Here is a 15,663-nt window from a genome sequence, read left to right on the forward strand (position 1 = left end):
ACTTGCAATTACACTACTTTTACGGGGTTATTTTTAAGTTCATAAATATACATGTTTTACGGAGTTATTTTCTTAATATTGATTAATATACCACTTTTACGGTGTCGTTTTCTCATATCAAATTATTAGTACTATTATGGGGTGATTTTCTCATATTGATAAATATAAACGTTTACGGAGTTATTTTTTTATATTGACAAATATACCCCTTTTACGGGGTTATTTTATCATACTCACAAATATACCAAAATTACTGGGTTATTTTCTCAGATTCATAAATAACACCGTATTACGTGGTTGTTCTCTAATTTTATAACTATACCCCTCTTACGGGTTTGTTTTCTCATATTAAAAAATTTTCCCCTTCTACGAGGTTGTTTTCTTAGACTGACAATTATACAACTTTAACGGAGTTGTTTTCTCAGATTTATAAATTTACATGTTTTACGGAGTTATTTTCTTATATTGACAAATATACCCCTTTTACGGGGTTATTTTCTCATATTATAAAATTAACCAATTTAAGGGGTTGTTTTCTCATACTCACAAATATACCACAATTACGGGGTTATTTTCTCAAATTCATAAATATCCCCGTATTACAAGGTTGTTTTCTCATATTTAAAAATTTAGTCCTTTTACGAGGCTGTTTTCATAGACTGGCAATTACATTATTTTTTCGGGGTTCTCTTCTAGGTTCATAAATATACACATCTTATGGAGTTATTTTCTTAATATTGATAAATATACCACTTTTACGGAGTCGTTTTCTCATATTAAATTATTAGTACTATTATGGGGTGATTTTCTCATATTGATAAATATATACGTTTTTACGGAGTTATTTTCTTATATTAACAAATATACCCCTTTCTCGGGGTTGTTTTCTCATATTATAAAATTAACCAATTTAAGAGTTTGTTTTTCATACTCATAAATATACCAAAATTACGGGGTTATTTTCTCCGATTGATAAATATCCCCGTATTACAGGGTTATTTTCTAATATTTATAAATATACCCCTCTTACGGGGTTGCTTTCACATATTAAAAAATTTATCCCTTCTACGAGGATGTTTTCTTAGACTGGCAATTACACTACTTTTACGGGGTTCTTTTCTCATATTCATAAATATACACTTTTTACGGAGTTTTCTTTTTAATATTGATAAATATATCACTTTTACGGTGTCGTTTTTTCATATTTAATTATTAGCACTATTATGGGGTTGTTTTCTCAAGTTGATAAATATACACATTTTACGGGATTACTTTCTTATACTGACAAATCTACCCCTTTTACGGAGTCGTTTTATCATATTATAAAATCAACATATTTAAGGGATTGTTTTCTCATACTTACAAATATACCACTATTACAGGGTTATTTTCTCATATTCATAAATATCCCCGTATTACGGGGTTTGTTTTCTTTTATTAATTAATTTACCCCTTCTACGGGCTATTTTCTTATAATGGCAATTACACTACTTTTACGGGGTTGTTTTCTAAGTTCATAAATATACACGTTTTACGGAATTATTTTCTTAATATTGATAAATATACCACTTTTACGGGTTATTTTCTCGTACTCACAAATATACCAAAATTACGGAGTTATTTTCTCATCTTCATAAATATCACTGTATTACGTGGTTGTTCTCTAATATTCATAAATGTACCCCTCTTACAGGGTTGTTTTCTCATATTAAAAAATTTATCCTCTCTACGAGGTTGTTTTCTTAGACTGGCAATTATATTACTTTTATAGGATTGTTTTCTCAGATTCATAAATATACACATTTTACGAGGTTATTTACTTGTATTGATAAATATACCACTTTTATGTGACCGTTTTCTCATATTAAATTATTAGTACTATTATGGGGTTATTTTCTCAAATTCATAAATATACACGTTTTACAGAGTTATTTTCTTATATTAACAAATATACCCCTTTTACGGGATTGTTTTCTTATATTATAAAATTAACCAGTTAAAGGGATTGTTTTCTCATACTCACAAACATACCAGAATTACGGAGTTATTTTCTCATATTCATAAATATTACCGTATTACAGGGTTGTTCTCTAATATTTATAAATATACTCTTCTTACGGGGTTGTTTTCTCATATTAAAAAATTTACCCCTTCTACGAGGTTATTTTCTTAGACTCGCAATTACACTACTTTTATGGGGGTTGTTTTCTCATATTCATAAATATATACGTTTTACGGGGTTGTTTTCTCATATTTATAAATATACCCCTCTTATGGTGTTGTTTTCTCATATTAAGTTATTAGCACTATCATGGGGTTATATTCTCAAATTCATAAATATACACATTTTACGGAGTTTTTTATATTGCCAAATATACCTCTTTTACGAGGTTGTTTTCTCATATTAAAAAATGAATCCATTTATGGGGTTGTTTTCTTATACTCACAAATATACCAAAATTGTCGGGTTATTTTCTCTTATTGATAAATATCCCAGTTTTACGAGGTTGTTTTCTAATATTTATAAATATACCCCTTACTGGGTTGTTTTCTCATACTATAAAATCTACCCCTTCTAGGAGGCTGTTTTCTTACACTGGCAATTACACTACTTTACGGGGGTTGTTTTCTCAAATTCATAAATATACATGTTTTACGGGGTTATTTTCTCATATTAAATTACTAGCAATATTATGGGGTTGTTTTCTAAAATTCATAAATATACACGTTTTACGAGACTATTTTCTTATATTGACAAATATACTACTTTTACGGTGTTGTTTTCTCGTATTAAATTATTAGCAATATTATAGGGTTGTTTTTTCAAATTCATAAATATACACGTTTTACGGAGTTATTTTCTTATATTGACAAATATACCACTTTTACCGGGATGTTTTCTCATATTATAAAATTAACCCATTTAAGGGGTTGTTTTCTCATACTCATAAATATACCACTATTACGAGATTATTTTCTCAAATTCATAACTATCCTCGTATTACAGGGTTTATTTTCTTATATTAAAAAATCTATCCCTTTTACGAGGCTGTTTTCTTAGACTGGTAATTACACTACTTTTACGAGGTTGTTTTCTAGGTTCATAAATATACACGTTTTATGGAGTTATTTTCTTAGTATTCATAAATATACCTGTAACGCCTGCATTTTCTCATCATACTTGTTATGTACTTTTATATTTAATCATTGGGCATATGATGGTATATTAATAATATTTTTATTTTATGAGAATAGATATATATTAATTATAAGTAGAGAATAAGAAGCATGATATTAGATTATTAATTTAGACAAGTTGATTAAGTACTTAGGTTATGTGTATTAAGCCTTAAGACTTAATTGAACCAATAGTTGAAGATTGGGTAAATAGATTGGACTTAAAAGATACAATTAAAAATTAATATCTATGTATGGTTAGTAAGAATTAACTTAGGATGATAAAACTAGTTTAAGTAGGTGGTGGCATTGAGAGATGAATCTTGAAAATTGGAACCATGAGCAAGCTCATTTTACCTCTTCATTTCTCTAAAATTCATACATGGCCAAAAACTCAAAATTTGGAACAAGAGAGAGGAGTGAAATACCTAGAAACACTTAAGATTAAGATAGAATTTTACCAACTATTGAAGGAGCCAAGCTAAAGCTAAAGAATTTGAGCATATTAGCAACCCAGAAGCTAAAATTGGTGAGTTGTTACTTGAGTATTATTAATTTATCATTAGGGTTCTTGATTATAAATTGGAAAAACTTCAATTGATGCTTTCATTGATTAATTAAAGGTCTGATTATCATGAATTAGTAGAGTATTGAATGATTGCATAGAGATTAAGCTTGATTTAAGTTTAAGTATATCAAGACAGAAAACTGTCAAAATTCTAGCAACCTTGATGTTCTGTATTTTGGGCATAACATGCGTTATATAAGTCCAAATTAAGCTTAATTGGTGTCTATGGAAATTTGAAGAGCCCTCTATAACTTCGTAGTTTTTTTATTTCGCTATTTCTGCCGTTTTTATTGCTTAAATGGAGCAAACAGATTGCTACTCGGGTACAACTAGCTGTATGACCTTTGCTCAGTAATTTGGGAATAATTAAATCTATAGAAGTCGGAATTGAGTAATTCTTCTTGGAGATGAAACTAGACACATAAAAGTATATGTCTATTTAATACGAGTTTTTTTATTGAGCCAATTTTGCCCAGAAATAAATGTACTTTGGTACTAAATTCTGTCTAGAAAACAGAGATGTAGGAGATTAGTTTTATACAATTTATTTGATGTTAATTTGAGCTAAATTGGTATATAGCTAGATGGAACATGTTTATATGATATTAAAATAGTAGTTGAGAGTCTTAGAGGAAGAGTTAGACTTATGAATTAGAGAAGAAATGATCTTGTAATGCATTAGAACTAGCATTTACAAGAATATTTAGAAAATGCATGAAATGTGAATTGATGAATGTGTTAACAAGAACTCAAAGGCCTAGAAAGGAAGTTGTAGAGAAAGGAGGTTCTTCTATGCTGAAGGAATAAGTGTATTTTGAGTAAGTAAATAGTTAATATTTGCTATATTCATATATTTAATCAAATGTTCCGCGAATGGTTGTGTTTGCTTTATATTGTGTTATGTTTGAATGAATGAGATGGAAATGGTTGGTGTTGAGTGGAACAGTTGTTATTGCTTGAATATTATATCAGATGTTGAAAATCTGGGTTGAGTTTGAGATGGAAACTTATAGATCTGAAAATAAATTTGAACAGAAAGAACCAGCAAGTTTCTGATGTGCAAGATCCTCTTACGAGGCAAGCACAGAGCATACGCTTGATAATGGGGAAAGAAGAAGAAGATAGATAAAGAAGATAAACTTTGAATTGCTTTATTAATAATAATAACAGACTTTGAACATAAACATATAAACAATCTTTGAAAGCTTTAAATAAACATACAACTTTGTAAAACTTTGAAACAGAAGAAAATATAGACTTACAAGAGGAGTTACAAGGTTTCTCTCTCTCTCTTACTCACTCTTTTCACTCTAATATCTTCTGTGAGAATTAGACTCAGGAAGAGCTTTCTTTCTTTTCTCTTCTAAGTTCTGAATTCTGAATTCTGAGGGATGAAGGAGGAGGACTCCTCTATATATAGAGGTCTTGGAGCTTTGGATACTTGTCACGGGCTTTGGATGCTTTGCTTGGTGGAGTAGAAATGATTCCACTTGTCTTTGGAGTCTTGTGGAGATGCTTCACATGCTTTGGAGTCTTTTGATAATGCCAACCGTCTTTTGAGAAAGTTGTCGGCCATGCTTTGAAGGAATCTTATGCTTTTTGACTTTTCTTTTTTTTTTTCTTTTGTCTTTTGTCTTTTCTTTTCTTTTCTTTTTCTTTTTTCTTTTTCTTTTCTTTTTCTTTTACTGGGCTTTAGTGTGGGCTTTTTGGCCCAACAAAAATAACCTTGGGCTACCATTTTCTGGTTTTTAACCCATGGGCTTTTAAAGGAGGAGATAATATTTATGAGATTTTGAGTATCCCATAACAATCGTCTCCCGCTGGATCATCCAAATCGAATGCAGTGATTAGCTACCGGAAGAGGATGATGATGAGGCTTTGGATTTGCCTTTAGAAGAAGTCATCTCGGACAAACTGTTTTATAAGTTGTAGGAAATCTTCTTGGTTTGGGGTCATGACAAGCTTTGGAAGGAGAAAAGACTTGTGTGCCAAGAACGTTGTTTGTTCTTTAGGAGGAGGCAAGAAGCTATGTTTGGTCAAGAAGTTTTGAACGGCTTTTAGGGACAGTTTGTCTTGGTGGTTGAATTTGTCCCACCATTTTACTTTGAATCGACGGATAAGTGTAATCTCACCATCTGGAAGCAGATTGAAGTGAAAGTACCATACACATACCCAGGGTAAAAAGAAATTTGAACAGAAAAGGAGAAGCAGGGGAAAACGCTTTTCCATGGAATTTGGTTTGTAATTTGCTTTGAAGAGGTTGAACAGGGGTAAGACTTCGGGAATAAGAGTCTCAGGGGCATTACCGTAGTAATTCCACCACTATTTAAACCAGTAAGGGATTTTGGAGGTTTGGATATTGGTGTCGAAGTAGAATAGCCAGGAATGGCTTCTTCCTTCGTTTTGGATAAGAAAGGTATTGAACCAGGCTTGCTGGTAATCCTAATAGGAGAAAGAGGTGTTAAGATTTGAAGGATAGGTTCTTTTTAGAGAAGTAGGGAAAGAACGAAGGGAGTGTAAATCCATACCCCAATCAGACGGGTGAAGGATTCTTTGGATTGTGCATGTTGAATATGCAGGGTCTTTATGGGCTTTGTCTTTTTTGAAATGTTTGAATTTGGCTGAACCAGTAACCTCAAGGATTGACTGGTAATAAGCCTGAGGCTTTGAAATATTCCAGGGTTTAAAAAACCAACCTGGAGGAAAAATCTTTGAAACCAATTTTGAGGGGCTTTCTGTGCAGAATCCTTCCTCAATGGTTAAAACATTTTGAAAAATAGGTTTTTCCAAATACTCATTTGATTTAAAACGTTTTGATTGTGTCAAAACAATCTCCTGAGAGTTTGGCTTTGAAAAGCTATTTGAGTTTTGAGATAGATTTGGAGGGAAAATCTCTATCTCGGTATTTTGAAAAGGGATAGATAGTATACCTTTACCCTTTGTAGAGGAAGAGGATGACTTTGGAGTCGCTTCTGGCTTTGGAATAATTTGCTTTGTAGATGGTTCAGACAGGGATTGAACCATTTGTCTTTTGTATTCTTCCACCCTTTGAATGAATTCAGGGTCTTGCTGAGCAAGCCATTCCTGAATTTGTTTGGCTTGATCGGCTTTGAAGGGATCCATTTGTTTTTGGACTGGATCCGGTTGATCAATTTCTTCTTGGATTATCTCAGTCCAAGTCTTGATGGGCTTTGAAGTTGAAGGGAGAACTTCCTTCATTGGGCTTTGAAATTGGGCCGGCTTTGAACTAGCCGTCGACTTTTCTTCTTTGGACCTCGATTTTCTTGGCATTTTGTATCACTCCTGTTTTTGTAAGAACTCTCTGGTTAGAAAGTCAGGAATAGAATTTGATTCTCCTCGAATAAATTCAATCTCAAAATCAAAAACAGATAAGATAGCTTCCCAACGGGCGAAAATCTGTTTTGAAGCTATATTTTGAACATCTTTTTGTAAAACTTCTTTTGCAGACTTGCAATCAATCCTTAAAAGAAATTTTTGATTTAAAAGATCGCTTTGAAATTTAGAAATACAGAGAACTATCGAAAGGATTTCCTTTTTGATAGTAGAGTAATTCTTTTGAGTATCGTTCCAGTGAGCAGAAGTAAACTGGACAATACATTCTTTGGAATTTTGAACTTGCTTTAGAATCCCACCATATCCTAATTCTGATGCATCCGTTTCTACAATCTTAAATGCGTATGATCAGCTAGATGCGGGCAAGGAATTTCTAAAACTTATTTTTTTATGCTTTGGACTATCTTTGTATGCTGATCAGACCAAGGAGGAGGGTTTTTTCTTAGCCTATCATGCAGGGGCTTTGCGAGACAGTTTAAATTAGGATAAAAATCCATGACATAATTTAAACTACCAAGAAATCTTTGAAGCTGGGTTTTTTCCAAAATTTTATCTGGAAACTTTGAAGTGAATGCAAGGGATCTCTCAATTGGAGTAATTGTACCCCGAGAGATGTAATGACCAAGAAATCTAATTTTCGTTTGAAAAAGAGATATCTTAGACTTTGAAACCACTAAACCATTTTTCTTAACAACATAGAAAAACGTTTCTAGATGTTTAAAATGCTGTTCAATGGAATTTGAAAAGATTAAAACATCATCTATGTAGACAATGCAGAACTTTGAAAATGGATTAAAAATGTCATTCATGATTTTCTGAAATTCAGAAGGGGCATTTTTTAATCCAAAAGGCATCACATTCCACTCATATTGACCGAATGGAATTTGTAAATGCCGTTTTGTAACGATCTTTTGGATCAATCTGGATTTGCCAAAATCCTGATTTCATGTCAAACTTTGAAAAGATGAATGCAGAATGCAGTTTTTGTAAAAGATCTTTCTTATTTGGAATAGGATACCTAATCCACTTAAGAGCTTTGTTCAAGGGTTTGTAGTTGATCACTAGCCTAGGAGTTCCTCTTTCTATCTCGCTATTCTTATTGACATAGAAAGCTGCACAAGACCAAGGTGATCTAGACTTTGAAATTAAACCTTTAGACTCAAGATCTTTAATCTCTAATCTGCAATGGCTTTCTAAAGACTCATTCATCTGAATGGGTCTGGCTTTAGTAGGGATTTGCTTATCCGAAAATCGTTTTCATATGGCAAATCTACCATATGTTGCTTTCGATTCCAAAAGCATTTGGAAGATCAGAACAGAGTTCATTCTCAATCTTCATTTGAAAATCAAAAATTTTTCTTTGAATAAAATCATTTTGCAGTTGATTTAGGATTCTCTTCAAACCCACATCTTGTTGAAGATGAGAAAGATGGGTTTGTTTACCTTTGATCAAAGCATTGATTTCAAAATTGTAAATGGAATGTGCTTTGATAAGATTCAAATTTCTCTTTTTTGGTTTTTCTAGAAAAGGAAAAACAATCTTTGAATCTTTAGCTTTGAAAATGATTCCAGCAGTTGTCACTTTGAAGGGAGTTATCAAATTGATAAACGGAGTCCCTAAGATAACAGTTTGCTGAAGATCCTTTGTAAGAATAAAAACATTTTTTAAAGCAATGTTATTATTAAGAATTGCGGCTTCAGTTTTTCCAGCAATCTTAATCTTTGAAGAATTGGCTGAAGTCAGCCTTTCTTTGGTTTCTTGATGAAACCTTTTAGGAACCAGTTCGCAGTTGATACAATTGAGGTCTGCTCCTGTATCAAACAACGCGATGGTTTCTATCTGGAAATCACCAGGGAAAACAAGCTTTATTTGAATCAAATATTTTCTTGAAGTAATTTCCTTTAAAACATTGATAAAGTTTTCAGGAACATTTTCAGAAACTTCAAGGTTTTGAAAATCATTTTCCTCATCGTAATCGAATCACTATTCTGTTTGAGGATCGAGCTTTAAGCAAAACAGAATCATTTTGTTGTTTTTCTTTCAACTCTTTGAGTTCTGTTTTGATGGTTTTAATCTCCTTGGAGTTCCCGACAGTGGGAAGAGGGTTTTCAACTTCTTTCCTTTGTTCAAAATCATAGTAAGATCATAAGTATTCTTACTAGAAGAAGGAACTGAGATTCAGTTTTTAAAATCTCTTTTAAAACCTCGCTTTTGAATAAGAGGATCACTAATATGCTTTACGTACCTCAAGAAGAGCTTCTTGTTGCCTAGTGAGCATATTAATGTTCTTTGAAGAGCTCTCGAATCTGTCTCGAACAATCAGTTGAGGTTTTGATTTCATCAATTTGAAATTCTTCCTCACTGTTTGAGAACTCGATTCGGATGAATCAACTAGAAGAGAAATCTTTGCAAAACTTCTTCTTCTATTCGGAAGCTCAAGAAGTCTTTTGGAAAACTTACAATACTTCGAAGTATGGCCTTTCTTACCACATTTAAAGCATGTAATTTTTGAAAAATCTTTTTTAGAATCTTTCTTTGGAAATTTAGAATGAAATTTGGAAGAAGATGGTTTTTCAAAGCATGTATCTAGATCTTGTTTCTAAATTGGTATCAGAGCCACTTGGGTTCCGGGATTAGAAGCATATCTACATTATAAAGATTTTACATTCATTTTAGACTGCATCAGGTTTCCTATAGGCAAGTTCCGTTCATTTTATGCGCAGTAGTAAGTCCCGACGGACAGGGCAGTAAAGCTGAGAGCTGTGGTCCGGGCTTGTCTAGAAAGTTATTTTGGTTTAGGTTAAAATGAATTTAGAACCTTTCTTCTGTAGATCTTCTTCTTTCTCAAATTCTTCTGCCTCTGAATCATCGAGGTACAAAGGTCTAGTAAATAGTGAAGAAATCACTATTGAAGATTTTTCAAAACAGAAAGAACCAGCAAGACTAATTTTACAAAGTCCAAAAGAAACAAATTTATGAGTTTTCAAAGTTCCCTCTCTTCAAGACTGATTTTACAATCAAGACTGAAGAAAGAGATATCCAAATTTCAAAACCTTTTGAAGAGATTTATCTCTTAAATCCAAAGACCCTCCAAAAGCATATGGAAAAGGATTATAAGTATATCCACATAGGTCTAGTCCAGGTAGGTATTAAGCCCCTTACCAGAGAAGGTCTAGATACTTCCATATTAGCCGTCCTTAGGGATGCTAGGTTTACAAATTTCTATGATTCCCTGTTAGGTACTGTTGAGTCGAGCCTCAATAAAGGACCTATTTCTTTCAATTGTTTTCCAAATATCACGATTTCTTTAAACGATAAAAATGTTTTAAAGAGCATCGTTCTTCAAATCAAAACTCACAATTACAAAATGCTTGAAGGATCTATTCCGATAGCATTAATTTTCAAAATTCATTACAAAGCAATGATTTCTGCCTTTGGTTCCAAACACAAGCTTCACTCACCAAAAGGAGAAACACTGTTCCTACAAACAGATCTATCCAAATCCAATGCAACTATTCCAAAAACCATTCAATGGAAAGACATTACACTTCCAGAAGAATGGATCCTTGAAGGTGCAACCCAACCTACTTCTCCAAAGCAAACAGAACCAAACACAAACCTTAAACACATAGCCCAATATCCAGATGGAAAGGTAAAGATCACATTCAACTGAAAGTCAACTTCCTCTAGATTTTCTGATGATGGTTCTACAACCTCGACCATAGATATTGGAAGGGTATCCAAAATTCCTTCCTTATCTATGCTCCTTACAAAGAACCAATTCCATCTCAAACTCAACCCGGATTTTCAACATCCGATATTCCAAAAACACTCCGAATGTTGATTACCAAAGCAACATCCCCGGACGATCTGATCCAAAGAATGATGACGAAGATATAGAGATAACCTCTACCCCATCTTCACCATCACCATCAGCCATTACCCAAAACCTTGAAGCAGAGATCAACATGATTTCAAAAGAGTTTGAGATTGATAAAAAACTCTTGCATGAAGATTTCTATTCAAAGAAAAACCATCTTAAGAAACTTTGGTTTTTTAAGAATTTTTCAAAAGAAAAAGATAGTATTCAGGAAAAATACTATCAATTTTGCATTCAAAACAAAGCCCAAATCAAATTTTTTGATTGGTTTCAAATTTACTGCAAAGAAAATGGTATCCTTTATCCCTTTAAGGATAAGTCCATTAGTCCTGTCACAGTAAGGAACAAAGCCCCAAAGTGGAAGGTAGGAGAAAACCTAACTATCCAGTCTGAACATCCTCCCCTTAGGAAGATAACCATTCCTTATGGAGAGAGTGAGATAGAGGCTACACCTTACAAATTGGTAGGCGAAGACCTTGAAAAGAATGTCAAGAATATTGTTCAACAGAACAATTATTCGAAAGCAGGTTTTAAAAGAGATTTTAAAAACTGAATCTCTGGTTCCTTCTTCTAGTAAGAATACTTATGATCTTACTATGATTTTGAACAAAGGAAAGAAGTTGAAAAACCCTCTTCCCATCGCTTCGTGGAACTCCAGAAGGAGATTAAAACCATCAAAACAGAACTCAAAGAGTTGAAAGAAAAACAACAAAATGATTCACATTTTGCTTCAAGGCCCGATCCTCAAATGAATAGTGATTCCGATTCCGATGAGGAAAATGATTTTCAAAACCTTGAAGTTTCCGAAATGTTCTGAAAACTTTATCAATGTTTTAAAGGAAATTACTTCAAGAAAATATTTGATTCAAATAAAGCTTGTTTTCCCTGGTGATTTCCGGGATAGAAACCATCGCGTTGTTTGATACAGGAGCGGACCTCAATTGTATCAATCATGAATCGGTTCCTAAAAGGTTTCATCAAGAAACCAAAGAAAGGCCGACTTGACCAATTCTTCAAAGATTAAGATTGCTGGAAAACTGAAGCCGCAATTCTTAATAATAACATTGCTTTAAAAAATGTTTTTATTCTTACAAAGGATCTTCAGCAAACTGTTATCTTAGGGACTCCGTTTATCAATTTGATAACTCCCTTCAAAGTGACAACTGCTGGAATCATTTTCAAAGCTAAAGATTCAAAGATTGTTTTTCCTTTTCTAGAAAAACCAAAAAAGAGAAATTTGAATCTTATCAAAGCACATTCCATTTACAATTTTGAAATCAATGCTTTGATCAAAGGTAAACAAACCCATCTTTCTCATCTTCAACAAGATGTGGGTTTGAAGAGAATCCTAAATCAACTGCAAAATGATTTTATTCAAAGAAAAATTTCTGATTTTCAAATGAAGATTGAGAATGAACTCTGTTCTGATCTTCCAAATGCTTTTTGGAATCGAAAGCAACATATGGTAGATTTGCCATATGAAAATGATTTTTCAGATAAGCAAATCCCTACTAAAGCCAGACCCATTCAGATGAATGAGTCTTTAGAAAGCCATTGCAGATTAGAGATTAAAGATCTTGAGTCTAAAGGTTTAATTTCAAAGTCTAGATCACCTTGGTCTTGTGCAGCTTTCTATGAAAGAGTCATATATGAAGGTGTTTCATCAATGACTTAGAGTGTTGATCCAACTATTAGATTTCTAATCCCAAATGAAAGAGATCTAAGGAAGAAAAAAATGTAAAACCAAGGCTCGACTTTAGATTTCAATACTTTGAGGACATTAAATTCAAAGGTGATGGCCAATATGTGACTCCTACATCTAATCTACCATTTCAACGTCCTAGTTTGCATTCGAGAGGAACTCCCTACATAACTACTAACCAACTTTAGCAAGAAAGGAAGAAGGTAGTTGGGCAATAGAAAGACAAATAAAGTGCTCAAATTTAGATTGAAATGTGATTACTTGTTGTGTGCTTGAAATGTTAAATTGATTTTTTGAAGGTCTAGTGGAACTTGAAATCCAATCACATGTTTGAGTTTCATATGAACTTTACGCTAATTGTTAGCATTATATTTTAGAGGTAGAAACATACTACTTTTACAATTTAATTTTTAGAAGTATCAACATTATACTTAGCCTATTCCAAAAACCATTTCTCTTCCCTAAGGTAAGAAACCCCCTTTAAAATCTTTTTTACCCGTTCCCATACATCCTCTTTCTGAGCCAATATAAAAATCATCACACACATCCATTAAACTTTCATTTAACCTTAATAAACTCTTTTCCAACAACAAAGAACCATTAAGGAAACCCAAAGCTCCATCTTGTTCCTTAAAATAACTTAAAAGAGCCACCTTTACACCCATTCTCAAAACTACCTAAACTTCCACCAAAACAAAAGAGACCTCCCTCTTTGTGTGCTAAAAACTTATGTTTTGTAGGTTTTGACAAGGTCCAAGAGCATTGAGGAATCCACTTAGGTGCTTAGTAGTCTAAAAGTTTCTTCATCTCCTAAAAGTCTTTTCCTCTTTTGAAATCTTTAAAGGTAATACACCGAGGGCTAAATTACGGAGTTCAACTTGCTTTTGCACATATTAATCACCATTTTCATCACAGACATTGCCTTCATTAAGTTTTAGGGGGCTCTCTATTAGAAAACGAGCTAAAAATGGAAGCTTGAGGGCTTCTACAAGCTTACCCTACGTGGGGTCGCTTAGCCCATGTGGGTTAAGCTTACCCCATGTGGATTAAGCTTACCCAACATAGGGTAAGCTAAAAAAAGCCCTTAAACTTCCATTTTTTGTGTATATTTGGGTGTTTAGGGCTTTGAATGTGATTTATATGATGAGAAAATGTGTTTTGAGTGTGTTTAACTTCTATTTAATAAGATCTAAAGTGGATTTGAAGTTACTAAGTATGCTTTATGTTCAATTTTAGGTTAATATGTGTTTTAGTGGCTTGTTTGGCTCAATCATATTTTTAGTACTTTCTTTGCATAATTAGGAACATGTTTAGGACTAGTTGTCCCTTAAAACTAAAAAGGGTATTGAATTGGTGACTTCAAATTTTAGAATTAGATGAAGTACAAGGTAAAAAGCCATAAAAGGGATTTAAATGAATAAATATAGAGAGTAAAGGTTAGAGAAGATTAAGATAATGGATTTATAGTGGTTTGAGAATAATCCTCCTTATATCCACTCCTCAAGATCATACTTGAGTGTTTCAATATAATCAAATCTTGATTACAACCTTTGGGTTTCACAAGTCACCCAAGAACTTAGTGTTTTTGCAGGGTAACACTAAACCTCTTCCCTTAGTGTTTCCATCTCTCACTAAGTCCATGTACCCTTGAGTTTTAATGGAAACTTAACAACCAATTCCTTATTTTTTAATGCCTAGGCTCATAAAACAACCCTTTTACAAGAGCATACAAGCTCTTACAACCTATACAAGTTTAATTATACATAAAAATTGTAAGAATAAGGTAGAAAATGAATAGCAATGAATATGGCTCTTAAGAAGGTTGTTGATCAACCATAAATATCTCTTAGGAGGGTATAAATACCCTCCAACCACCAAAGAGATGCTACAAATAGATACAAGACCTGATCTTTGCTTCTAGCTATAGATTAAATGCACTGCCAGAGCACAGTCATGGTCGCTATACCTCAATCATGGACGTAACTGACTTTTTATGGTATAGACGCTTATGTCACGGTCGTAAAACTTCAAGTGGCAATAGCTATATTCCACGTGGCATTCCATGAGTCGCCATGTTAGAAGTAACCATTGGACATTTTATCGAGCCTTTTATGAATCGCAACCGAGAAATTAGGGGTGTGGACGCTATTCCTACTACTTCCTTAGAATTGAGGTTCTTGGACGAGATTGACTGGCTTGCGAGCATGAAACCTTCTACCTTCCAAAATCATATTTTCATGAGCGTGATACAAGGCTTGCGATCGTGAAATCTTCAATTGCTTCAATAGTTGAGTTCTTTATGAAAGTTGTGTTCATAACACACTTGTGGTGGTCATGGTTGAGAGAGCATTTTTTAGACCTTGCTTTGATTAAGCTCCTTCAAAGAATACTCAAAGCCGAGGTTAAACACCCAATCTTAATTGTTAAGGTCAAAATCAAGGGTATCGTAAGTCATAAAAGGACTTAGGCTAACAATCTCTCCCTTTTTGATTTTGACAATTAAAGTTAAGTTTGATAAAGAAAAAGAAAGCGAAAAATTAAACAAGGTCAAATGAGAAGAGGTTCTCTCCCCCTTTTCTAGATGAAATTTTTGAACCTAACTCCCCTTTTAGTTACTTAAAAGGAGCTTGCTTCTTTTATTTGACTTTCCTTTGATTTTGAGGTTTATTTTATTTTTATTTTTTATTTCCCCTTTATTAAGCTCTGCTCTCCCTTTTTCTATCTCAATCATACTTCTCTCCCCCTTTGTCAAACATAAAAGAAATAAGAAGAGTAACGAGGCGAGTAAAAATAACCATGAGAGATATGTTGGATCAATCAATGATGGTGCCATAAATTAAAAAAATAAATTTAAAAAATTGAAGAAGATAAAAGAAATAATTTCATTAATAATATAAAGAAGAGAGCAAAAAAATAAAGAAATAATAAGAGGAAATGAAGAACAATATAAAAAAATCAAGAAAAGAAGAGACACTCTATCA

The sequence above is a fragment of the Ricinus communis genome, chromosome 4 (assembly GCF_019578655.1).
Source record: "Ricinus communis isolate WT05 ecotype wild-type chromosome 4, ASM1957865v1, whole genome shotgun sequence".
NCBI classification, from domain to species: domain Eukaryota; kingdom Viridiplantae; phylum Streptophyta; class Magnoliopsida; order Malpighiales; family Euphorbiaceae; genus Ricinus; species Ricinus communis.